At 38.6% G+C, this 26552-nt stretch overlaps 1 protein-coding gene and 1 long non-coding RNA gene across 2 annotated transcripts in view; one reads left to right on the top strand and one right to left on the bottom strand.

Moving 5' to 3' along the window:
* Nucleotides 1-26552, bottom strand: part of LOC126752187 (stathmin) — a 249734-nt gene that overhangs the window by 169270 nt on the left and 53912 nt on the right. The window lies entirely within an intron of this gene.
* LOC126752199 (uncharacterized) overlaps nt 1-26552 on the top strand; it is a 51935-nt gene that overhangs the window by 23698 nt on the left and 1685 nt on the right. The window contains exon 3 of the long non-coding RNA XR_007665970.1: nt 26229-26527. This is a non-coding gene — a long non-coding RNA (uncharacterized LOC126752199). The remainder of the gene's footprint in view (nt 1-26228; nt 26528-26552) is intronic.

Genomic DNA, 26552 nt, shown 5'->3' with positions numbered 1-26552 from the left:
ACGTACTTTTCTCCCCAAGGAGCTGCTCATTTGTCGAAACCGCCAATATCGGGCTGCTATGGGTTGTAGGTGTCATACAAACTGTACGATTGGAATCAAATGCTTGTATGGAAAACCTTTTTATTTGACAAAATATCCACACGAAATTTGGCGTGGATTATTCTTCAAGGCAAAGGTACAATCCCAACATATTGCTAAGATCGGACATTTATAGAATATTGTCAAAGGCAACGCTACAAACTCCAGACAATAATTCAATACAAACTGAATGATCAAAATTAAGTAGTTATATGGAAAACTTTTTTATTTGATGAGATATCTTCACGAAATTTGGTGTGGATTATTTTCCAAAACAATGCTACTGTATCAGAATAAGGTTTCCAGATCGGATCACTACAACATATAGCTGTCATACAAACTGAATGATCAAAATTAAGTTCTTATATGGAAAACTTTTTTATTTGATGAGATATCTTCACGAAATTTGGTGTGGACTATTTTCCAAAACAATGCTACTGTATCCGAATAAAGTTTCCAGATCGGATCACTACAACATATAGCTGTCATACAAACTGAACGATAAAAATTAAGTTCTTATATGGAAAACTTTTTTATTTGACGAGATATTTTCTCGAAAGTTGGCATGGATTATTGTCTGAGGCACCGCCACAGTCTCCGAAGAAATTGTTCAGATCGTACCACTGTTGCATATAGTTGCCATACAAATCACTCAGTGAAAATCATGTGCTTCTATATAATCTTTTCCGTGCAGGGTATTAAAGTTTCTGTTCAGTTTCAACATTTTTTAAATTTTTTTACTTTGACTCTACAACTAAAACAATGAAAACTTCACACATTTAATGTGGGCCATAATTTCCAGCTCAATCGTCAGACGACGGCTGACTGCCTGCCGGTCGGGATACCGATTGCAATTGCAAGCAATAGCTTTTTGCCTTTGTCGATTTGTTTGTTTGCTAGTTTTTACATTTATTTAGAGTTGTTTTCATAATAGCAGGAAAAACAATAACAACAACCAAAGCAATAAGCAACACACACGCTTCAATAATTTTCCAATTTCACTTTGGCATTGTAGCTGCATTTCTACACATACAAACACATATACCATATATAATTTAACCCACTACACACACATATTACACACTCATATCCTTCGTTCTGCCGTCTTCAGTATTTTTTTAACTTTCCGTTGCACCCTCCGCACGCTGTTGCAGCACCCTCTTTAAGGGTGAATTGTGTACGGACATTTTTCTTTGATTTCGTCATCACCGGCTTTCATTTGCGCCGCTTTAGTTGTTGCTGTTGTTGTTGTGAGCAGCAGTCAACATTTTTGTTGCGCCAATAGTTGTAGTGATTTTCAAAGTGGGGGATAAAAATATAGCAAACTTTGTATGACTCATACACATAAACAACAACAACAAAGAAGGCAGCAACAAAAGTGCCGGCTAGTGAGCTGCAAAACGAAGCAGAAAAACGAGAAACCAAAATGACGAAATTTGTCCACGGCTTCGTAATGGAGGAAGTGGCAAATTCAACAAACACGCAATGCACACACAAACACACAAATACACGCATATACTATTATATAACTTACATGAACAAGTGTACAAACCAAAGTATTGTTTGCTGAGCGGCGAGGTGGGGGCTTATGTCGCGTCTTTTGAGGCGACCGGCCGCCCGACTTGCCGGCAACTGTTGGCAGGCGGCTTTAGCCAACAACTTGGCACACACACAAACACACATACATACATACATACGCACACAAGTGAACATGCCAGGAAGCAGGCTGTAAATTATGCTTTGTTATTTTTGTTGCATTCTGTCTTTCAGCATAAAACTATGGTCGAGCGTTGTGCATTTCTTGGGTCGCAAGTTACCCCTCAAAAATGTACGAATATATGCATATACATACATACATACATATACATGTAATGTATGTAAATAAAGCCGAATGACGTCAGATAGTGCGAAAAGGCACAATTTTTTTGTTAAGTGAAATGAAATTTCCTGCGTTATTCGAGCCTTTTTTGATATGTAGGCATGTAATATATGTATATACATAGATGTAAATGTTAAGCGTATTTAAGCGTTAAGCTATAAAACTTATGCATGAAATGTGAAAGTGGTTGCTTTGCAGTGATGACTTGTGAACTTTTGATATATTGTTTAGAAGTAATAAGGCAGATGATATATAGATGTAGAAAGTTTTCTTCGCTGATCAGAATAGAAGTGAGTCATTGAGACTTCTGGATAACCATTGCTGAGGTCTACTATTATATATAGTGGAGATACTTAGCATGTGTCAAAGTGATCACAGCAATCATTGGTTTAATCGAAACAATCAGAAAATAAATACTCATTTGTAATTTTCGAATGATTGAGATTTTTTTTAAATAAATTATATCGGGTGATTTTAGCAGGGATAGATTAACTTGTTTTTTTTTTTTGAGGAAAAAAAAAAAAAAACGCATAAAAAATTGCAAAAAATCTCATCGGTTCAACCGATTATTTTATTTGAAACGTTAGATTGGTTATTTTTTCGACATTTCAAAAACAATAACTTTAATCGGCTGCCAAAACTTCAGGTGGATATCTATGGCTGAAAAATTGTTGTTTTTTTTCTTGAAGATAATTGAAGAACGCATGGTAGTCATTTAAATGTTGACCGCGGCTGCGAGGTTAGGTGGTCCATTCGGAAAGTCCAAAAACTTTTGGGCAACAATTTTTCGATATTTTGCTAAATAGCCCGAATTTTTTGAAATATTTCTTCCAACTGAGTTTTTGGAATTTTATTGCTGGCTTATTTTTGTAGACTTTAGACTTGACGTAGCTAAGGATTTTTCCCACAAAAATGTATATAGTCTAAAGGCGTTAAATCGCATGATCTTGGTGGCCAAAAGAAGCGGGTCCATTTCTTGAGATAAAGTGTCATGTAAGCATTAAAAAAATATTTAAAAAAGTGGTGCAAATATTGTAAGAGGTCCTACCGACAGTGTGAAAATTGATGAAATCAGATGGTAACCCCGCTCTTTCCCCATATAACGGTACTGTTAAAAACTACTAAAAGTGCGATAAATCAATAAATAAATACGCCAGAGACATTAAATTTTATCCCCGTAAAAGTATGACAGGGCTTTAATGGAGCCAAGGTGAAAATGGGACGATAAGCATGGCACCACTTTTAGGTGAAATCACATAACCCGAGATCAGACAGATTTTAACATTGTTTGGTATGTGACATTCCTCTGTGGAAATGGGCGAAATCGGAATACACCCACGCCTAGTTTCCATTAGATCGGAGAAGTATTAACTCCTAATATAAAGATTTTCGAATTTCCTGGTGACTTTATACCGCATATATTGGCCAATATGCGAGTTATCTTAATAAACTTGAGAAAGCGTATATATCTGATAACGGTGCATTTTTGTGCTTAGAATGAATAAAATCGAGTGAAAAATCGCTTAGACCCCATATAACCAACCACGCCATAGGTCGATCCCAGTAGAGTTTGCCAGTTGAATTTTATAACAAAATTACCTTAAAATATGCACAATAGAACGTTATATTGTTGAAGTGTCTCTTTGTATCCAGCAAGATACTTTGAGGTTGTCTATAGTCTCATAAAGTTATAAGTTATTATGAACCGAAAGCATAGCGTTGAGACTTGTAACTGCGTAAACTAATTTTTGTATGTAATCCAACAACAATTTTTTAAACAAGTGCAAACATTTATGATTTTATGATGATTTTTACAAGAACTAAAAGAACAGAGAAAATGTAAAGTCGTCAGTTCTCATCTTCAAAGTAGATATATAATCGTTCTGAAATTATAACTATGTATATTTACACCAAAATATGCATTACCAAACGAACTATTCCAATAATTTATTATGAGAGTCACATACTAACATACTAACTATACAAGACCAAAAAGCCTTCTTGAAGCCAAACTATAAATTTTGTAGATATTCAGTGATCAATAGAGGAATGTAATAAGGGAATTAATTACATTCGGGTTGAAATATTCGAACTCACGGTGAGATCTTGCCAATAAATTTACCAGTTTTCGCAAGAAATACTGATCTTCACCGAAATCAATCCCACAGCACATGGCATATACGCATTCAAGTTCTTGATTACAATAATTTAGGGCTCCACAAATTTCACACCAGAAATTTCGATTGAAATCACTGAGATAAACATTAATCTTGAAACCTCGAAGAAAACCTTTAAAATTGAGAAAATGTAGATTATTAAATATTTTGAAATTGTGGATGTCGTGGACACGAGCCTTTTTAAATTGGGTGCTGATAATGTGCACTAAACTACATTTGGATTCAAGTCTAATACATATAAGCACGGATACGAGCTTATCAGGCATCCTAATATGTTATTAAGGAATTTTAAACTTTGAATTAGATTGAATAAAACGGAGAAACAGCCATTTTTTCATAGATAAATTTTACTTAATTGCCTGAGGCACACATTGTGAACTTCTATAAAGCTTATTCGAAAAAGAGCGTCATACCCGGTACCTTTCTTAATTTTTCACAAATCTCATAATTTTATATATATTTTATTATCTTTTTTAATAGATACGTGATTTCAATTTAATGCAATTAAGTATGCACGAAGATTAAAGCTATGCATTCGTGCGATTCCATATCACCACCAAACCACTCAACTTTCAACAATTACCTACAAATACTGATTATGATTGCAAAAAGCATAAAATATTAGATTTCACACACTTACGGAAAGTATTCACCCACATTCATACACACACATACAAACATATGAGGCCCCACCTGAAGGTAACTGATTGCCAGCGCACAAGCTGAATGCCGATTAAGTACGAGTATTATGAAATCCTACGGCGACACACAAATAATACAAGCGCATTCGCATTGAAAATGTATGAAATGCATATTTTTGCTATAACAACGGTGAATACGCGCATAATCACGTGCAATCGCATAAATCACGGAGCGATGAATAAGGGCAATGGAAGACGCGTATAAGGATGTGATGTAGCATTTTATTGCACATATGCATTTACCTACTTGTGGATACGTAGGAAGCAGGTGCGTGAATAGATAAGGGATATGCATAAATGTTTAAGCATATGTTAGAACGGTACTTGCAAACGAAACTAGCATTGTAACGGTACACATATGCAACGCTTATAAAGGTAATCTACTGCAATACGGATTGTTTCACATGCGATGTATTTCAATTTACTTGAATGATAGGATGAGACATGCACGCATACAGGGTGAGACAAATGACGAGCAATTGATATTTATACTCTTGCAACATGTTGCTAGAGACTAGAATAGGTTTGTTCAACCAACGGTTGTTTGTAAGACCAAAAATTAATAAGTGATTAGGTTGGCGAGCAAGTTGTTTATTCCGAGAGACTGTTCTGCCCGCATCTTCTCATAATCTATGAAAATGGATGGAATCGCATGATAACCACGACCACTCTCCATATAACGGTTATATTGAAAAGTACTAAAAATGCGATAACTCAATAAATAAATACGTCAGAAGGATTCATTGAGGTTACATAAATAAGGCTCTGTTTGAAAATTATATAATGGGCGTGGCATTGCCCGCTTTTAGATGAAATTTAATATCTCAGGAACTACTTGACCAATATGAACCAAATTTAGTTCATAAGATTACCCTAACTTTCTTAAGTTACAATATGAAAATGGACGAAATCGATCTACAACCACTCCAACTCCCCATAGAACTCAATTTTAAATGACATCGCATGAGTTTTCTTTACCATACTGTTCGGAACCAAATTTTGCACAAATAACGCATTCAAGGCATGATTTATCTGAAAATGGTCGAATTAAGCACAAAAATTGTCAAGCACTGAATATGTGGACCTGAGTGCTTGAAGGTATGTAAGGTTGGTCGCGGTTCAACCGGGGTACCGCTAAATGACCTGTGTGGCCTGTATAAACTCCTAATGAACTTGATCTCGGTTATAGACTCGGACTATGATTTCAGGACTGAAGATTTTTGTATTATTTGAACCCATGGACTGGTGGTCGAGGCATATCGTTACAGGACTGCCTCCGTCGCGTTAAAATCCTGTCAGCCCACGGAGTACGCTCCTCTCGCTCTTTGCGCTGATCGGCTCCTTGCCCCATCAGGGTATGCGTCAACCCTCGCCTTGACCGCTTAACAAAAATAACATTGGGACTATTATACTATAGGCAACTACCCTCCGGGAGATGGATAGCAGCTCTGAGTGGAGACCCAATAGACATGAATAGCAAAAACAAAAGGAACGAAACCGATGTAGAGAGAAGTGGATTGGAACCGACCTTAAAAAACCATTTTGAGGGCAAGTCACTGCCTGGAGCAATGGTAACGTCTTCAACGAAGGGCAGAGGGAATAACTCAAGGGAGGGTAAGCCAGTCAGCAGAAGTCTGCCGACTGGCTGCGTAGGAAGAGGTAAATAGAGCAGACGACAGCGGAATATATTTCTGAAATTCAGACAGCATATCTTCGTGATAATATGTTCGTGTATCAAAACTGGTTAAAATCCGGCCAATAGTTTCCCAGTGGCCATATACTTAGCATAAAAATTTTCGAAATTCCTGTTGACCACGACAACAACTGAAAGTATCGTCGGACTTTGATCTTTGAAAACTGTGAGATTAGAAATATGTTTCTTTACACCCGAACTTAGGCCTTTCCGCCTTTTTTAATCATTTTTACCAAGGCTCACACTTACACATTTTCTCCAATGCCATAATAAATTGTCTATGTTAGACATTTTGACGACTCTAGAGTAACGTTTTTCAGTAACACCAGTATGTCTCACCCTGTACAGGCGAAATATGAACATTCAGTAAAAAGTAGCGCTTCCTTAAATACTTAAGACAGTTTGTAATATTGAGTACACGAAGCCATCAGCTGGAAAACGAAACCAATTGATATATTTTTTTTTCATTTCGCCTTATTTTGCATTTTTCTTATCCATTAATACATACTTGAAGCATTACATTGCATTACTGACAGCGCCAGCGAAAAGTACGAATACACGGTGCACGCACAATAATTGCAATATGCGAAGGAGCGCGGTTCGCTGCGTCACTGCGCGACCGACTGACAATATAACGATTGCAATATACGCCACGACCGCGTGCTATGCTCTTGCTCTGCGGTTTGTGGTATTCGGCGCACAAGTGCCAACGTGCCAGCCATGCGGTTATAGCTGTATAAGTTGTAGCGAAGGAGGCAACAAGCAAGCAGCGAGTCGCAGGCAGGATGCAGAAAAAATTTTGCAAGGATACAAGGCGAAAAGTAAGTGCAGCACAGAGCGAAGAAAAAAGTTCAGACAGCGAAAATGTCTTGGGTCGTTGACGCTTCGGCAAAGTTACTGTCGTTGCCAGCAGTTACCAACAGTTGGTGCAACGTCGCGATAACAATAATATAAGCGCACTAACTTGCGAGGGTTAGCTTGGAAACTACAGAAAAGTTTATAAAAAGGTGCATATGTCCTTAAAATTCATTAAATTAAAAAAAAAACTGGTGGAACAATTTGTGCCAATAACAAATCGAACCGTTCCCTTGACAGTTATCTACGTTTACAAACGTAACCGGAACAAGAACGAACCCGGATTATTATCCGGCCAAGGACTGGTAGCTCGACAGCATTCCTCCAAATTACTTCAGGAATGTTTTCTGCTATAACAAGAACATAGGTTATACTGACCGGCTGTCACGCCATACATAGACCTACTGGTTCTTAGCAGTGTCAGTTTAATTTTAGCTGCGGTATTTGTCATACAGGACGTCAACGCTTTTTTGCTAACTTTAAGAACGACGTGATATCGAATTTTGATACTTCATCTAGTCCCTTGAACTATGAAGCTCCTAGATATCTAACAAGAGTTCTAGATAATGCTGGACAGAGGTATTGGAGGTGTTCTATCGTCTCTCTCATACCTACTTCCCTGCACTTTCTGCATGTAACGCCGTTACTTACGCCCATTAATACAAGTATTTTCTTAGACTACCAACCGTTCTGCAGTCCTTTCGAGACCCTGTGAGAAAAAAGCGTAAAAATCATGCGTGGTTTTCTTCGGGGTTCTTGCACATGAACTTGGGAATCCTGCGTATGCTTAAGGCATCATCTCGGCCTGATCCGTCTGTCAGCCATTTCGGAAATTTTACTGTCTACCTTTTTAAGTCACTTCCGTATTTCCTGTACTGGTTCGGAAGGATGGCACTTTTGGTAATCTCATCAGCTATTTCAATTACCGGAATTGCTTTGAGGTCTGGAACCCAGTATACAAATACGCAGCCGCTTTCCGACAGCAGCTACTTCCACCGCATCCTTGCTTCTAAGGACATTCAACAACACATAGCAAATCGAAGATATGATATTGCTTTGCAGACGTCGACTATATATAGTATATATAGATTTAGGTTCGGATAGGATTCCGACCACGATTTAAGGTTCGGATGGTTATATTTCGAAAAAAGTCCAAAAAAGTGCATGGGAATAAAGAGTTCGTATAGGATGCATTAGGTTCGAAGACTGATAAGTATAAAAATTCTGTCAATGGAACTCATGTATCGACAAAACCGATCCATAAAATCCAAAAAACTTCTGTGGTTTGATCTCATAGAATGAAAAAAGCTTCGGAACCCATCAGAAACTCGATCAATATCGAAAAAGGCTATAAAACTTCCTGTTTGTTGAATCGACAATGCGACAAAAAGCTGAATCCGTTCCACATGTTAGAAAACTGATCTCGAGATAAAGCGACCCATCAGAAATCTGAAACTTAGAAAAATATCAAACTGAAAAAATCTCAAAAAAGTCCAAACGGGTTTCAAAGAAGTTAATATACCTAACAAAAACACAGTTTCCAGCGGCTAAACAAACTTTGATTTACCGAGAGGTTTCCTTAGCACTTCATATGCTACTACTTACTACTTTTCAGACCTATGCAAAGGAACACTAAAATAGTAAAATACCGATTTCATGAATAAACTAAAGCAATGTAAACACACCCTCGTACGAGCAAAGTCCATAGAACCTTGCATGCCTGTAGCAAAGCATTACCAACGGCTTTCCAATGCTCCACCGCTGCAACTTGAGTCGTCGCTGCTGTACATGACAAAACGGAAGTGAAGCGAATTTTTTTTCGAATTATCCTTGTTGCTGCTGTATTTGTTGTATTTTTTTCTCCTTCATTGCCGAACAGCCTGCCGTTGAATGTAATGCGCGCTCATTGCAACGCCGCCAACGTAACCGCAACGCAACGAAATTCGATCGCAGGACTTCGCAGCGGCTAAGGGTTAAGCAATCAATAGTCGAAGAATGTTTCGAACCGTACAAGCGGCAGCGGTTTTTCTTTAGCCTCAACTTTACTTGCCGCGCATCTTATGGCTGTTAGTGCTGCCGCTGCTGAGTGCGACTTGCTGCCTGCAGTAATGTTTGCACTGACTGCCTTTGGCGGTCGTTTGCCAGTGCATTGTCATGTTTTATTTAACGGTATTTTATTTGCGTCAGCCGCCGGGTCGTGATGGCTTGAACAGAAAGTTTCGTCAGGGTTGGCCACAGGCAGAAGTTACGTGAGACGAAGATGAAGCGACAGAATGATTGTGTGCGCAGCAAAGAAAGCTCGAAAGCAAATAAGAGAGTAACGGCACATATTTTTTTACAGTGCAGTGTATTTTTGAGACTTCTTTTACACATAAATTATATTTTTATTCCGCAAATATCGATCTTCAAATGTAATATTTTCATTCTAAGGTGAAGATAAGATAAATAGATGAGGATTGTCTCGCGATCTAAGGTCTATTGTGCCCATTCCAAGGTGAAGCGAGGGTGGTACAAATTATCTGATTTCAAATTACGGTCGTCACACAAAAATAACGGTACTAACAATTGACATATTCACATTAATACTTTTCCTTGTAGTATTAGCACAACTCTCTTCAGGGTGAACTGCTCCCCAATCAATCAATTTACAACTGCAACACCCTACAAGTTGTTATTGTTAATTAGATTCTCTGCTAGCTGCTATTGTGCCGCCTACAATTGTTATTAGCTTGCATTCGCCGCTCTCTATTGCCACTTCATCAGCAGTGTTTGGTCGTGTTCGCAGTTATTAGTGCGGTCAGCCAGTCGATGCCACTCGCTTAATAGCCATTGAATGTCATCACTGCAATTGTAAGCCACCACAAAATCAACGCCAATGCATTAAGTACACTAATACTTGCTCACACATGTACATTACCCTATCAATTCCGTACTGCGCCCCACCCAGTAGTAAGAAAAATCAATCATTGACGTAAACGAAGGATTGTGCTTTAACTTAAAAATACTATTAAGAGCGAATAGAAGGCACGACTATGGAGAATTTCTCGAGTGACGAAACACTGGAACACTCTGCAATATAGAAAAAACCTTCTTCAATCTCTGAAAGCCAAATACACTAAAAAAACTCAAAAATCATGAATTTTTTGTATTACTACCTCATCAGCTTTTTTAGAATTTGGTCGGACGAAAGCATACCCGACGATTGAAATTTAAGTATTTCAGTATGCTCTGCCCAATCTACAAAAAGAGCATATTGTGTGCAAGATTAAAACCGTCAACAAACTGATTGTGCCTTATCAGTGTGGCTTTAGGCCTGGCAAATCAACAACCGACCAGATATTCACCATGCGCCAAATTTTGGAAAAGACCCGTGAAAGGAGAATCGACACACACCACCTCTTCGTCGATTTCAAAGCTGCTTTCGACAGCACGAAAAGTAGCTGCCTTTATGCCACACTATCTTAATTTGGTATTCAAACTAATGCGGCTACGTAAACTGACGTTGAGCAATACTAAAAACTCCGTCAGGATCGGGAAGGACCTCTAAGAGCCGGTCGATACCAAACGAGGTTTCAGACAAGGCAATCCCCGATCGTGCGACTTCTTCAATATACTGCTGATGAAAATAATTCCAGCAGCAGAACTTAATCGCGCAGGTAAAATCTTCTACAAGAGTGTACAGCTGTTGGCGTATCCCGCTGATATTGACTGATTCTCCAGACTGGATAAGGAAGCGAAGCGTATGGAACTGGTAGTGCAAAACGAAATATCTCCTGTCATCAAATAAGCAGTCGTCGCACTTGACAGTCATAACTTCGAAATCGTAGATAATTTCGTCTATCTTGGAACCAGCATTAACACCAACAACAACGTCAGACTCGAAATCCAACACAGAGTAATTGAGAAGTAAAGTCCTCCTTCGACGAACAAAAACCAAACTCTAAGTCACTCATCATCCCCGTCCTATATGGTGCAAAGGCATTGAGGATGACAACATTCGATGAGTTTTCGATAGAAAGGTTTCGCTGAAGATTTATGATTTATCTGCGCATTAACAACGGTGTATAACGCCATCGATTGAACGATGAGCTGTACGAGATATACGACGACATTGACATACATAGTTCAGCGAATTAAAAGACAGCGGCTACACTGGCTAGGTCATGTCGTCCGAATGGATGAAAACACTCCAGCTCTGAAATATTCGATGCAGTATCCGCCGGGGAAAGCAGAAAAGACGTTCAAGACATTCCACTCTATTGGAAATATCAGGTGGAGTAGGATCTGGCTAAATTTGAAATCTCCAATTGGCGAGAAGATATCCATGCTCAGATACAATCTGTGGACCGTGAACTTTATGCTACATTTTCTTCTACCAAGTTACACTCGACTCTGTATTAAATACTAAGGACTTTACTAATATACTTAAAGTAAATTATGAAAGTTCCCTATTTTTTCGACGAAATGTAATTGTCATAAATCTATGAAACAGTAGTTCAATGTACATATCGTCACCTGAAATTCAAAATAACGTATCATCAAAAAATTCGAAATTGAGTGTCTTATTGATTATGATTCACTACTTCAAATGTTTTGGGCCTCAAACATAAATTACATATGTCCAACATTGAATTTTTTGGAAAAAAGGCTGCGTTGAAGTGTGTGAAACGAGCTTTCCGAACCAATATTAAAAATTTGTTTCACTCATGTTCCATTTTATGTCGTGTTCCATTCAACCGCTTAAAAATTTCCGAAAATGTTGTTACGTTATTCTTGATTTCAGGTGACGATATAATGTTCTCAAACAGTAAGGAATTTCTGTACGGACGAAAGCGTCTGTTCAACGGTCTGCTCTTAAAGGATTTGTGATGCACAGTTCTTGGTTTTTACAAACCAAAAACTCATTACTGTGGCGCTGAAAGCCTTGCTGCATATAGCAACGGTGGACACCGTTTTTAGACACAAGATGTATAGCCGCGAAAGGTCATCCCTCAGACTCAACAATATCTGGTCCTTAGAGTGACTAGCGAGCCTGGGCACTAAATGAAATTTTCAAAGTAAATACATTTATTTAAAAATATTTAGATTTCCACGTCAGCAATGTTTAGCTTAACCCCGGCTGTCATTGACTATCTATAGTTCACATACCTGCGAGGAAGGATAATGGAGAGAAGGACATTACGCTGGGGAGAGGCGGTGAGCTTTTTTACGGATGAATCAGAGCTTAAAGGGAGGATCAAAGCATACTTGGTGGATGAGTACATTATCGGGAACTTGCAATCTGCTCCAGTTTTAAGCTTCCTGGCCGCATCAGCGTCTTCCAAACGGAAGTGGCTGCCATAAAGATAATAGAACGATATGATTTGAGTTACAATAGCAGTAAAATTCGACATATATTCACAAAATACGAAAAGACTTTTTCGCTGACTATAAGGTTGAACTAAAGAATAGTGAAGCCCAGTCTTGGATTACCTTAAGTCGATCCTTCTACTATTTTATGATCAAACTGGTTTGAGTACTGTATAAAAGAGACGGACTCGCTGGAGGAGTGTGGCGGTGTGGTTTTTTAACGAATGAATCAAATCTTACTTGGTGCATGAGTACACTGAACTGTTGGGGCTTAAAACAGCTCAGACAGCATTGATTTAGCTATCAGCAGCTGTGTGTGTTGCAAAGCCTTTCTAACTTACGCTTTCAGCAAGGTCCATCTTTCAATGGTTGTAGGAGGCTTTTATTTGACACTGTCCAACTGGAATTCATGCAGTAAGAATGAACTTCTTACCGGATGCCCAGCTTTTTGCCCATAAGACTGAAATAAATGTTTAAGCGTGATCCCCCGCCATGATGAAGCCATATACCTAATTGTCATAACTATTCAATCTGATCAAATTTCTTATTTTTGAATTTGTGAAATTTGAGTTTAATTTTTTTTCTTATATTTTATTAACAAACTTTAAAATTTTGTATTTTCGTGTGAAATTTGATCTTATTTTTCTGTGCTTAGCAGTTGCCTGTTTATTAACAGCGAATTTCCTTAAAATATTGTATTTCCAATGGAATCATCGAACATCTTGCAGAAGTGTTTTGAGAAGTCACATTTTTGACGAACACAAGTATTCGAGCGACACAAAGCGTTCCACGAGGGCTGTGAAATCATCGAAAACTGCGAATCGTCCAACCACCTCATGACGATAACATCGCCGAAAAAGTGTAAAACCCAATGCTTGAAAATCGTCGTGTTGGCATCAGAGAAATAGTAGAGCATCTCAACATCTCTTATGGATCGACTCAAGACATTCTGGTTAATGTTTATACCCAAAACGTGACAGTGCTAGTCTCATCAATCCATCAATTAAAGTCCTGAATCTTTTGCAAAAATAATGTCGAGTAGAGGTCCTTGACAACCTAGCTGAGGGCTCTACATTCAACCGCATCCATTACTGATGACGAGACGTGCACTCCGAAAATAAGCCAAAACCGAAAAGGCCAAACTTAGTTGAATACAGTGAATGTCATCCCAGCCGAGGCTTATATTTTAAGAAGTGTATGAAAAATTGGATTAAGCTTTGGCATACTTGTTTGTCTGTTTAGAAAGCGATAATAAAGATTTGTATTTAATATAATTTTTTTGTCAGTCCGGGTCAGTTTTGATTCGATAAGATTTTGGTTGATAAGTGCAAGATTATACAATATTAGCATCATTGTTACATAACAGAGGGATTTCATAACAACAATGGACTACTGTTCATTATCCACAGTCATTTAAAATCCCACTCCTACTCTAAACCTGAGCCAAATAATACCCATTGCTTTAACTGCCTTACTGACTGTAATATCCTTTAAATATCTTTCAGCGAAATTACAGACAATCGTCAGTATGTGTTTCCCATTACGTCCACTCCTAACTCATACATGCTATGTATGACTTGATCGCCACAGCACTAATATATGGAAGATCTACTTCGTGTTGAGAGGATTAAGGATGTGAAATGCGAAACTCATTCATAAATGTTTAGCTGGCTAAATAGCTAATCAAGAGCTAAACGATTGCCGCAGGCACTACTTAATCCTGCAAGTTGCATTCTCGACTCATCCGGCCACAATTCAATTACACACTCGCTTTCGATTTCGCGTTGTCTCGCTACCGCGTCGATTCCTTTGAGTTTCTATGCCAATTATGACGATTAAAGCAGCGCGTTTTGCACTAATTAAACTCGACGCATTTACAGTTATACATACTTAGCTTTTAATTGGAAATACTGCCGGCGTGAAGTAACTGTTGTGGTTGAGTGTATTAAATAATGCGAGATATTTAGTTGGCCGAGACCACAAAACATTGCCACAAATTAATTAAGAACAACAGAGTGAAGCGAATGAAGATTAATGAAGAGTGATAGAGATGAATGGATGTAAATGAAGATGTGGTTAAGTTGCATGAAATTAGTTGAAATCAAACTCAGACCATATATTAGGAAAGGTTAAAACCTTTTAAGATATAAACTATCCCGCTCTTCCTTATTCCGCTTATTTTCAACATAATCAACAATTTGCTGCTGCTGATATGACAGCAAGTTGCAGCGATGAGCACAATGTCACTTTGATAAGAGTGCCGTTAAGTCTCTAACAACACTGCGCTAACGGCTAATGCTTTTTTAATATAAAATATAAGATTTATAGTGTGTAATATATTATTTATTTGACGCAAACTAGCATACGAAAATCGCTTGCAGCATAAAATGTACCTGCTTATCTACATCTCAGCCGTACCTATATTAAATCTTCAGCGCTTCTTTCCTCTCAGCAGACTTGTGTGTATGGCTGCAGCAACAAAGCTAGGCGTATTAACAAGTCAATCCTTTTGCCATACTCATGCGGGGCAATAAACCTAACTGCGATGGTAGGAACGAAAGGATGAGTAGAGGGATAGATAGGCAGAGAATTGTTGCACAAAGTACGCTGGGGATACGACAAATGTTCGTCATGCAAATATTTTTCTGAATGGATACAACTTATGCCCTCACAAGCATTGTGTCGTAAGTCTAGAACCAAAACTGGTTTGAAACTTAGATGTATATCAAGCAAATCTGGAACCCTTCAATATAGTTTTATTTTACAAGGATTGAGTCGTAAGATTAACCAGATGAAGTCGTAAGCCTAGAATCAAAACTGAAAGAAGCGTATGTGTATAAAAAAAGCAAGCAAATCTAGAACATAAATACATATTTGTATAACCCTTCAATATAGTTTTTTCCTACAAAGAACTGAATTGAAACATATTCTTGCGGAAAACTAGGATAACTTGAACCTAAGTATTCGTAAAACCTTTTCTTATCCTTAAGTTTTTTTTATTTTGACTAATTAAAAGATCTCCCTTTCAGTGAAAATCAGGTGGAATCAAATCAGGCTCACTGAAGCCATAAAAATAGCCTGAAAGTCAAGTTTTCCGCGTTGCAGATAATTTTGTTTTGGAAAAATCTGTAATTTCTTGCACAATACGCACACGCAAATCAACACCTCGTATTTTTCCCCGTCATAAAGACGACGAAAAAGCGTCTACCGAGCACTTTCGTGAACTCCACACTTCCGTGCTAAGTTTGCTTCGAAAACGGCTAAAAATTAGTAGGGTCCGAGAAATAAAATCAAAACTCAAGATCGGTGAATTTAATGTGAACACTGAAAGTATCGAAATCAAGGTTCCCAAGTTTATATTGCGACATAGGTAGAACCCTATACTTAATATAGAAGAATATATGAACTTCTCATCTCGGAAAGCATAGAATAGCACGCAAATCAAAATTCAAATATACACAAGGTCGTGAAACGGTTCAGGTATTGCAGTATTATGCAGTATTATATTAAAAAATTTCGGAGGAACCTCAAATCAAATATAAATCAAGATCGATGACTATTATGGAAACTCGTTGTTGGAAAAGAAATTTGAAAAGGCAGCATGTAATCTCCTTTTCCATAAAATACTGGTAAGTTTCTAGATAAAATTTATCTTCCGAACGAACTACCGAAGAATAATCATTCTTAAATTTGGGTACAAAGTCAGAGACATGACACCGACCTATAGAGAGAGAGTTTTCTTTTCCTTTAAAATACTTGTATGTTTCATGATAGTTTTCATCTGCCGAAGGAGCTTCCGAATAACTATCATTCTTAAATTTGGGTACCAATTCAGGTCTGACAAAGTCAGAGGCATGTTTCCGACCTATAGATTTCTGAAAATCTATTGTATTGTATTGGTGTAATATTCCAAGTTTACAAAAAAAACATAGGCCCGATCGACAGATTTGAGATGAAGAAACAGTGTTCCAAGTTTTCAAACAAGAACATATGGTATGGATGGTCCCGATCGATAGACTTCAGATGAAGGACCAATATTCCAAGTTTACGACAACAAAAACGATAGTCCCAATCAATAGATTTCGGAGGAAGGGGCAGTGTTCAAGTTTGCAAAAAAATAATATGGTCCCGATCAATAGATTTCAGGATTTCAGATTAAGGATCAGTGTACCAAGTTTAAGAGTCCAAAAAACATGAGCAAAACTGTTTTGCAAAAAACAAATAATTGGATCGATAGATTTCAGAGGCAGTGTCCAAGTTTGCAAAAACACAATATGGTCCCGATCAATAGATTCCAGATTTCAGATGAAGGAGCAGTTTTCCAAGTTCGCAAAAGAAACACCTAGACAGATTTCAGATTAAGGAGCAATGTCCTAAATTTCTAAGTTTCCAAAAAAAGACATAGTCCCAATCAATTGATTTCAGATGAGAGAGCAGTTTTTCAAGTATTATTCTCGAAGAGACTGCTTTTGCTTCCAGGAAGCTCGTAATATTATTGCGTCTAAAATTTATAAATGAATAATCTCGAAATGCGAACTTCAGTTAGTCTCCGCACAGCAGACATAGTAGACCCTCAAATACAACAGACACTAGCTGTATCAATGTAGACTATTCACTTCATACGAAAATACAATATCAGCGTAAAAGTAGTAAGAAAGCAGTAAATACATAAGCAGGGAAGAGAAGCCAAGAGGTAAGAGCGGCGAAAGATGTTAAGCCATCGAACGTTTGAGTTGAGTTTTTGTACGATTTTTGCGCTCAACTTAAAGTCACACAACGAACAAAAGAATTTTTTGTGCTACAAAATATGCACTACTAAGCCGACACTTCCCCGCACAGTCTCACCATAGTAGCGTCTCTTCTAAGAGAAAATCCTTTCATCTAACGATTACTAAATGCGGCATATTGCCTGAGCGTTGGACAGTTGAGTAGCAAGAGGCACATCATCATTATGGAATTTGTACTTGAGTGCTATTTTCCCCCCCATTTGCCACGCAGCGGCTGTACGGGTATTACGAAATTTGTTGCGAAGGCAGAAAATGAAGAACGCAATACAAATATTTCGCTCGGCTACTTTTTCCCTATCATTTTTCTTAATTTCTCTAAAGCGAAGCCTTGCAGAAAGCAGAAGGGCTACAATTCGCGCACACTAACCGACACACACGAAGACTGCATACGAAGGACTTCGGAAGTGCTTTCTTATGAAGCTGATAAGGGGAGGGAGAATGAGTTATTGGAAAATAAAGTGTTTAACACCAAAGCAAATGAATTGCAAATCTTTTGAAATTACCGAAAGTAGGAAAATCAAGCAAAAAAGGATACAATAAGGGAAAGTGAAAGCAAAAACAGGAATAGAAACAAAAATCAGAGAAGTACAAAAAGGCACAAGCAAGTAGTTTACAACAAGTCTGAAAGTGTTCGAAAAAAATCTGTGCGCTTTATTTATTGAGTATCCGGGCAAATGAAAATTAGAAACTCGCACAATGAATGAAAAGAAAAAGGAAAAAAATTACAGTTATAAATATGCAAAGGAAATATGCAAGGATGAGAAGTGAGTAGTATAAAGGTCAACAATTTGCCAAGCTTACAATATCATACCCACGCAAGCTACCACTTCAAACCCGAAAAAGCGTTAATGTAAACATAACTTCGGTTCGTGCGAGAAAAATAACCAAAAACACCAGTGCACAAACGCAAAACTCAAAGGCACAGCCAGCAGAAATTGGTGTGTAAGAAAGATCATTTTTCTTCTTTCGACAAAAACTCTCCCGAAGTTCTCAGAAAGTAGCATGTGTAGGTAGCGAGTTCGAAATTGATGCGAAAAAATTCTGAAAATGTATGTTAAGCTGTTGTTAAGAAAATATATGCGTTCCAGTTTGTTACAGCTGCAGCAAAGGCAATAAATTATCAGTTGCAGCACAGCCGTGTGTAAAACGGAGAGTGCAGATTGTGGATATGCAGGTTGGAAGCTCTAGACTAAGGTGCACATTCATTGTAAGGCATGCACAGAGGAATGCACTACATATAATATATTCTTATAGGAGTATATATGTATAGTTGACATGCCTACATATGGACATTTTTCATGCTTATTAATGATGACTGCGACATGCTTTTTACTTGCGAGTATTTGGTGAAGTAGGCAAATATAAAGAGCCTTTGACTCATTTGAAAAGAAATTGCCAAAATTGTCGCCAGATATTGGAGATTATATATTTGCACGTGAATATAATAATTATTTAGTTCAGAAATTAAAAAAAAATCATTGAGGTTGATCGAGATCCCTTACACTCTTTAACATATTAAATAAAAATATATTTAACCTATTCAATGGCAATTTATCGACTTCTTATCTTAAAAAGTGACCATGATGAAGCATGACTAAATTTTTTACTCGAGTTCAATCAACAGTTATCCAAAGATGACATTGTACGTAGAGTAGCAAACTCATAGCGTGAAAAACGTCGATATAACATCATTCTTATAACAAAGAAAAAAGACAATGTAGCACATCCAACGTATGCTCCTTAGGTGGCGACTATACAGGTCACACAAACAAACTTTCTTTGCAACCCTGTGCTATAATGTCCCCTGATGCATGTTCTTCTATAGTAGCCTCATAAATTACATTACAATCTCTATTAACAACTATTAGTCCAGTCATTAGTAAGTATACCCTACCATATGTAGGTTTTGAGACAACTTTAGGGTTTCAATATACAAGTATTTACAGACATATAAATGGGTATATCGAATTCCGAGATTCTTACCTAATTTAAGCTTAAATGACTGGATTATATAATTTAGGCACCCCATTCTATAATAGTGTACAGTTGCTGGCATACGCCGATGATATTGATATCAACCTCAACAACCATGCCGTTAGTTCTGCTTTCTCCAGGCCGGATAAGGAAGTGAAGTAAATGGGTCTAGAAATGAACAAGGGCAAGACAAAATACCTCCTGTCATCAAACAAACAGTCGTCGCAGTCGCGACTTCGCTCCACGTCACACTTAACAATCATAACTACAACATAAGAACAACGTCAGTCTCGAAAACCAACGCAGAGCACCTCTTGCCAACAGGTGCTACTTCGGACTGTGTAGGCAATTGACAAGTAAAGTCTTCTATCAACGAACAAAGACCCTAAAAGTCAGTCATCATCCCCGTCCCACTATATGGTGCTGACGCATGGACGATGACAACTTCTGATGGGTCGGCGTTACGAGTTTTCGAAAGAAGAGTTCTGCGGAAGATTTATGGTCTTGGTAACGGCGATACCGACGAATACCGCTGTCCATGGATTGATGAGCTGTACGAGATATACGACGACATTGACATAGTTTAGCGAATTCAGAGACAACAGCTATGCTGGCTAGGTTATGTCGTCCGAAAGGAGGAAAAGACTCCAGCTCTGAGAGTATGCGATGCAGTATCCGCCGGGCGGAGCAGAGGAAGAGGAAGACCTCAATTCCGTTGGCAAGACCAGGTCGAAAAGAACCTAGCTACATTCCAATTGGCGAAAACGAAGAACGACTGGTGGGCTGTTGTATTAAATTCGGCTTTTATCGTTTAAGCGGTGTCTACTTCAATAAACAAGAATTAAGTCACAGCCATTTTTAACGATAAAACATAGTATAAAGTGAAAGCATAACGAACCTCTCGTTAAAACACAATTCCCATTTCTATTAGCCAACGCTGGCCGCTTCTGTACGAGTACATCCTTGCTTCAGTCCTACTGTTGACATGATAAATTCAAATTAAGAGTTTGGCCATATGGGAACAGCTCATAGTAGATGGTTCCCTACCAATCCAACCAAATGCATAGCAAAAGTTTCCTAACCTTCGATCCTAGTGGGCCATTATTTGTGCCGGCTCACTGCGTTTCAGTCAGGACTGCTTTCGCCTGACCCACTTTAAGCATCGGCCTCAGAAATGGAAAAACAATTCGAGAGATCGTTGAAGACATGCCTCGTTCTGGACGACCTTCGACCGCTTCCACTGATGAAAATATTAAAAAAGTGAAGAATATGGTGCTTGAAAATCGCCAGACAAGTGTTAGTGAGATGGCAAGAGAGCTCGACGCGAGTCCGTTCGATTGATTTTGGTGGAAATTTTGGATATGAAACGCGTTCTTGCATGACTTGTCCTGATAATGTTGAATTTTTTTGCAAAAAGTGTACAATTGTGACCGAATTTAAAGCCACAAAAGCAATGAATACGATCGATCAACCACCATATTCACCGGTTTTGGCTCCGTGTGATTTTTTCTTGTTCTCCAAACTGAAAATGCCGCTTTTTAGAACCCTTTTCAGTCGATCGAAGAGATAAAACTAAATTCGCTGAAGGAACTTATGGCCAATCCAAAAAGTGCTAATGTAAAGTGTTTCGAGGACTGAAAAAGTCGTTGGCATAAGTGTATTACATTCTGATGGGGCTTACTTTGAAGGCGACAAAATAAATATTGATGAATAATTAAATATTTTGCGTTTTATTTACAATTTCCTGGTACTTTTTTGTCAGAATGTATGTCAAAAGAACTGTTAAATAAAGTGGACCAATGGAAAGTTCTTGAAGAGCACACCCATTTGATTCCGTTATATCCCCGAACTTTAAAAATTAGAGAAAATTTAAAGGAAGCAATATGATGTAGTTAAACTACTCCAAGTAGAGGAAGATTGGGGTATGTATTTTAACATTCTAAAGTTATACACAACAGATGTAAGAAAAGCAAACCAGAAGCCGGTGTATAACATTGGATACTTGACCATAGCAGCATGGTATCCAGTGAAGAGTAGTTACGCCTACGAATGGATAGTCGCCTCCAGAGCAACTCCCAAAACCATGCGATTGAGTACACAGAAGACACGGGAATATTGATACGAGGTGTGTTCAAAGAGTATCGCGACAGTTTGCTGACAGTTTTCTTCGATTTCAGGGGCGTGGTGCATCATGAGCTCTTGCCACAGGGAAGAACGGTCAATAAGGAATATTACCTGCAAGTTATACGCAATTTGCGCGAAGCAATCCGCCAGAAACGCCCGGATTTGTGGAAGAACAAATATTGGCTTTTGCACCACGATAACGCCCCTGCTCACACGACTTTTTGGCCAAAAACAACCAAAAACTGTGACTTTTTCTTGTTCCCTAAACTGAAGAGGCCCATGAAAGGACGACGTTACGCTTTTCTTGACGAGATAAAGACGGCATCGAAGGAGGAGCTGAAGAAGATAAAAAAAAATGATTTTTTGAAGTGCTTCGAAGATTGCAAAAACCGTTGGCACAAGTGTATAATATCTCATGGGGATTACTTTGAAGGGGACAAAATAGATATTCATGAATAAATAAATAATTTTTGAAAAAACACAAAATTCGCGATACTTTTTGAACACACCTCGTACATTCCATTCCTGTAGATATAGTATCAAAAAGCAACATATACAGGGCCATAAGATGTTTCAAGCTCTTCAAATCGCCGGACCGCATATGGTATATTGCCGGCTCATTAACAGAGCTACATAACGGTTTGATTAGTAATCATTCTCAAAGGAGTGCTGCAGTTAAACTATATTTTCTCGTTATGAGGGTAAGTCAGGGTAATGCTTTTCAAAATTTCTGCTCCACTACATCCTTTTCAAAAAATTCCCTTATTTAATTACCTCCTTTAACTCACCTTACCAGCATAGTTATCACATACTTAGAATAATCGCTCTTACCTGCAAGGAAACAAAAACAGGAAAAATAAATTATTTATGGTAATTAAAGGAAAATTATTTAAAAATTAATAAAAAAAACTTGCGTTAACTAAAAACTTTTTCAATTAATCATTTCAAATTAATACAATTTTTTTTTCCTTTTCTGCCCCTTTGAAGCAATGAAGAGCATTTGACTGGAATTAATTATTTGACTGATTACTTTTTTCAACTGAGTAACTGTGGAAACACATACATATGTATATTGACCGTAACACACTGACGTTGCATTGATTGAACGTAGCAAAAAGCAAGCGAGAAGCTGTTCAAGCTCAAAGTTGAGTTAAACAAGCATTTTTCGCAACGAAAATTTCCGAGCTGCACTTGGCATATCCGGAGCTTTAAATCATAAAATACAAATTACCAAAGCAGGCAGCAAATGGCCACAGACAACGCCGGACCTTAATCCAAACACATACACACTCACATTGAGAGAAAAGCAGTGAGCCACAGTAGGCATCCACGCATAGGCCATAACATAAGCGATATTGGCGAGGCAGCAAAAAGTGGCAATAGTATGGCAACGTTACAAAAACAAAACCAACAGTAGGCTAGATTTATTTATATGTTTATGGGTGTATATAAAAAATCGTAAATTTCCCAGCGGCATAAAGCTGGGTATGCGCGCGGAGCAGCGGTGCAAAAGCGTAAAATTCTTTTTTCACACGTTTGTTGCCGTTTTTGAGTTGCAAGCTCCGCATTCCCACTCACACACACACACATATATAAACATGCCAGCGCAAACCTACTTGTATTTAAATGCAGAAAGTGCGACTGTTGTATATAAATTATTATTTTTTTTTATTTTTGCGCCGAAACGCAGATGAGTTGAATATTTTGCAGACGTCGCTTGCCGCATTTTTGCTTGTTGCATAAGGTAACACGCGAATGCTGAAGCAACTGTGCCTTTTACAGCCAACACACTGCTGATGTGTACACTGCGTACGAGCAGTAGGTGGCGAGGTGTGTGACGGCAGACACTACGCAGTTGCGCTAGTGCAACACAGTTGGTAGACACGTGTGGGTGCAATGACAATTCGGGGGCGTTCGGTGAAGTGGAGCGTGAAGTGCATATAAAATAATAATTTTGTGTTGTTGTCGGCATTTAAGGTTTTATACTTAGTGGCAGAAGTGTAGGCAGGCACAATTTTGTGATTTTTCGTTATATTGAATTTTTTTGGTGGAGCGGGGCGTATGAGTAATTTTTAGGACAATGCAGGATTTACAGATATAAATGTCTGCTGTTCCATTTTAAAATTTAGGTTTAAAGGGAAAAGTCACTTTTCCTAGTCAGTCGACACATTGGCATATTCTAAAAAATGTTTAGGGGCAAGAAAATATTTAAACTGAATTTTAATAGAAAGAATACGTAAGTGTTGCTTCGACACAACGACTAACAAGAAACTTCATCTGCATCGAAGCTACAATAATATCCTTCGAAGATGCATTTCTTATAACATAAAAGCGCACAAAAAATGTTTTATCTTGATTTTGATCAACATCCGGTGTGTTTAACGTGGGTACCTGCTGACGACAGCCTTACTCCACGGCGCTCAAAAGCACAGCGGATCAAAATAATGCGTTGATCAGCGCCCTGAGAATGCTAAGCATTTTCAGTACCAATTGGCAGTGTGGCATGGACACACTAACCACCTTGGTCGGGTTCGAGGCCCATCTAAAATCTCTGCCGTGCTTTGGGTCCGGCACCCGGTTGCAATGCAACTCCACATTCAACTGACAAGGTCAGTTCTTCCCGCATTTGGGTTTTAACCACAACCCCCACGAATCTCCACAAAGGGCCTAACCCAACGAGCAGATTGGAGTTACCTCCAAGGGCTACTGCTCCCCGTGGCACCAGAATTAAGTCTCCGGTCAGACCTCGTAGCCGAAGCTACTACCAGTTGAGCTTCCATACAGCTCTGGACTAGCAGCCAGGATATTAGTCGCCTCTTACGACAGGCATGACTTACCACGGGTTTATTCGGTTTCCTCCCCGAACCCAAAGGGGTACCCCCTACCCACAGGGGGACTTGATTTTGATCAGCCATTTTGTACGACACCTATTTGCTATAGTGGGACCATCAAAACAATTTTTTTGGGAAACGTACGGTGCCCTAGAAAATAATCCACGATGAATTTCGTGATTTAATTTTGATGGGTTGTTGTCGTTGTTTTAACGGATGCCTAATCCCCGTTAGGATGGTGCGGATTAGCTAAGTTGCGGAGAAGAGGTGGCCAGTGTCATGCGAAGACTCATTGCACGCAGGAAATATATTGGATATGTCGGGGTCTGTTCTGGATAAGTAAGAGTTTTACGTGCTACAATATCTAGTACGAAGCTGAGTAAGGGCCACTCTCGTTTCTTGCGGCAACTGCCGTAATTGAGGAATGACCCCTCTTGATGTTCCTAGGAGGCGGTTCTGCTGCAAGCAGTTGACTGCCAGGATGATTTCTGCGAAAGTGCCCCAGCAGGAACTGCATGCAGAGGAGTTTATTATGCTCCTTAACTGGGAGCATACAGCGAAACCGCCTCACTATGTAGGTGTTCGATAGAAGACATGAAGAGGTATACTGTGGTAATCCGGAGTACAGTAGTTATTCTGACTGGTCTGTAGCTTCCTCGTCTGCGTTTCACTGCATCCAGGCGACCATATTGGTGCGACGTAATTTAGGACCGGCCGGCCGATTTCCTTGTAAGTTGCTAACAACGTTTCTTTTTTCTTTCCGCACGTGCTGCCGGCTAGCGACTAGAGGATTTTGTTGTGGCTCTGTATTTTGGCGACAATCGCGGTCATGTAAGGAGTGAAGGTGCACAGACTATCAGAAGTCACAACTAAAATTTTAGCATTATTGATAGTCGGAATCTTGACACCTTCGACTGCAATATTAAGGCCAACTCGGCACTCCTTCGTCTAGTTTGTAAATATGATCGCTGTGGATTTAGTGGGGGAAAGTGTTAAGTTTCGTGCAGAAAGGAAGTGAGGCAAGTCGTACAGATAGCCGTTTACCTTTGAACACATCGATTTAATTGCCCGACGTCAATATCGTGTAATCATCAGCGTACGAGGTAATAAAAACTCCCTCTGGTGGCTGTGGGAGTTTCAAGATATAGAAGGGGCCGGGGAGAGGACACCACCCTGCAAAACACCTTGATTAATTTTTATCAATTTTGAGTTTTTACCCCGAAAGAGTACGGATGATTGACGACCGTTGAAGTAGTTCATGTTTTTTCGATGTCCTGAAGTAGCATTATGTGAGTGACTGTGTCAAAGGCTGTTGGCAAATCCAACACTACGAGGATCGTTCTCTCACAGGGTGGTTTCTGGTTAAGGCCACGAACTATCTAGGTGTTTATGATGCTAAGTACTGTGGTGGTATTTTGATGGTAGGTACTATGGTTCGATCTAAAAAATTTCTTCGCAGAGTGCCTCATTGCCTTAGGCAATAAGCCGCGCCAAATTTCTTGAAGATATCTCCTCAAATAAAAAAATTTTGGCCACTGATGGAACTCAGATGAAGTTTTTGTTCGCCAAATATGAAATTTTATTTATTAACACAATGACTGTTTTCCATATAAAACATCCTTTATTGTTAGTATTGAACTATTTTGAAATTTCAATAATAAATTTAATCATACATTCATATTTTATTCATATTTAAAAAATTTATATTTATATTCAAAAAACTATAAGAAGCCTTAGAAGCCTTAAAAATTGAGACTCTATTCCATTTTCGTCATTTAAGCACACTCTGCTTACCGAAAAGGTCATATTATGAACCCTAACGTGCGTCTGTGAGACTTCAGCATTCATCATCATCTACTAATGCAGCCGTCAGCAAAATAAGTAAGCATGATTTGCCAAAAACAAATACAACAAGTACCGAGCAAATACACTATTTCACGAAGCAGACAGTCTAGCAAACAGACCAACAAACAAATTTTAAGAAAGTACCTGAGAAACTCAGTAGCGCCGATAGTAAAAGGATACGTATAAAAAATTCATCGCGGGTAAGACGAGAAAATACAACTCCCAAGCAAGAAGGTGAGCATGAAAAATTACGAAGCTT

Source organism: Bactrocera neohumeralis, chromosome 3 (assembly GCF_024586455.1).
Source record: "Bactrocera neohumeralis isolate Rockhampton chromosome 3, APGP_CSIRO_Bneo_wtdbg2-racon-allhic-juicebox.fasta_v2, whole genome shotgun sequence".
NCBI lineage: Eukaryota > Metazoa > Arthropoda > Insecta > Diptera > Tephritidae > Bactrocera > Bactrocera neohumeralis.
Note: the sequence above shows the minus strand (reverse complement) of the source record. Positions and strands in the feature narration are given on the sequence as shown.